Source organism: Mastomys coucha, unplaced genomic scaffold (assembly GCF_008632895.1).
Source record: "Mastomys coucha isolate ucsf_1 unplaced genomic scaffold, UCSF_Mcou_1 pScaffold22, whole genome shotgun sequence".
Lineage (NCBI taxonomy): Eukaryota > Metazoa > Chordata > Mammalia > Rodentia > Muridae > Mastomys > Mastomys coucha.
The window spans coordinates 50,570,163-50,571,808 of NW_022196905.1; the positions used below are offsets into that span (position 1 = coordinate 50,570,163).

General features: G+C 34.6%; 1 non-coding gene across 1 annotated transcript; it reads right to left on the minus strand.

The window, feature by feature from the left end:
* Nucleotides 1-397: 397 nt before the first annotated feature.
* On the minus strand, nt 398-516 carry LOC116071498. Its single transcript, XR_004110927.1, has one exon. It is a non-coding gene; the product is annotated as a 5S ribosomal RNA (ribosomal RNA).
* Nucleotides 517-1,646: the final 1,130 nt, after the last annotated feature.

Here is a 1,646-nt window from a genome sequence, read left to right on the forward strand (position 1 = left end):
GAGAGAGAGAGAGAGAGAGAAAGAGAGAGAGAGAGACTCTGTTTATTTACTTAGGAACACACATATCAATGAAAAAAGTGGCCATACATTTTTACAAGAACAAGAAAGTATAGAAGTATAAATGGGAAAGTTTGGAGGGGGAAAATTCTCCCTCTCTCTCTCTCTCTCTCTCTCTCTCTCTCTCTCTCTCTGCTCTGTCTCTCTACAGGTATGTGTGTATGTGTGTGTGTCCCAGACTTGTCTTAAATTCCTATAAGTGAATATACCTTCGTCTTAGCCTTCCCAATAACTAAGAATATAGAATTACAAGCAAAAATTTTGTTCTGAGAATAATAATTTTGATAATTTTTGAGTATTGCATCTTTTCTGAGCATTGTATCCTTTTTTTTTTTTTTAAAGCCTACAGCACCCGGTATTCCCAGGCGGTCTCCCATCCAAGTACTAACCAGGCCCAACCCTGCTTAGCTTCCGAGATCAGACGAGATCCAGTATGTTCAGAGTGGTATGGCTGTAGAAGCATTGCATCCTTTAAATATAATATTTGATGTTTAAAATATATTTGCTTTTTTTTGATTTAAGTACTTTGTATGACACTATATAATAACAATGGTTCCCAAATCTGATTCTTTTTCATTTGACACTATTCCAGTTCTCTTATAATATCAATTTCCTCTCTGTATCTGATCTCTCTGATCTAACCATAGAGCATTTTACTGTTTTTATCATAATCCCTCTCTTTTCCCTCAGTCTATGCATTTCCTGTTCTAATTAAATTTTTAAGATTGAGAGCTATTCTGTACATTTATCCTAATTCATTTAATTCCTATTTTCACCTTTTGTGAACTACTTCTGTACTTTAAGTACTACTTAGACATTTTCTGTGGCTGTTAATTCTGGGATGCTTCAGCCATTTTGCTCTTTATTGACCTAAAGACATAAAGTCATATGTAAGTTACAACTCTAGTTATTGTTTCTGAATTATATCTTTGAAGAAGTGAACAGGCCTTTCTTGGAATACTGTATTTAAATGATTTAAATGGAACAGAGGGAATGTATGCTGCTTTTAGAAAAAAAATTTCCAGTAAGAATTGTAGTTTGAGGAAATGTGTCACAGTGCTTGGTGATGTCACCACTTAAAAGAACAGAAACATTTTACAAGCAGCTTTCTCAAATGGGGTTGGGAAGTTAGCACTGCATGGTCTCAGGATCAACTGTGACCACATGAGGAAAGTATGCAAACTCCTCCATTGGTGCATTTGAAAATATTTGAAAATAAAAACAATCATGTTCAGGCTGGAGACACCCATTTGGGCCAGACTTATTCAGACAGGTGAAATTGTAACAGGGATATCAATAGAAGAGCATGAAGACATGTTCTTATCATACAATATTTAAATTACCTTATCTTAATACACCTCAAATTAGACTCCTAAGTTCATAAGACATTAATATAAGACCTTACTATATCAGTCAAGAATGAAAATAATTTCTTCTTTTAAGTTCCTCATTTGTTTTGTTTTCCCCAATGACTCACTATTACCTCTGGCAAAGGGATTCATGTACATTTTTCTCCAACACTACAGATGAAGAGCTCTTACCATCGGTTAAGGTTTATAACTCTGTAACTTAACACCTTTTCTTGATCT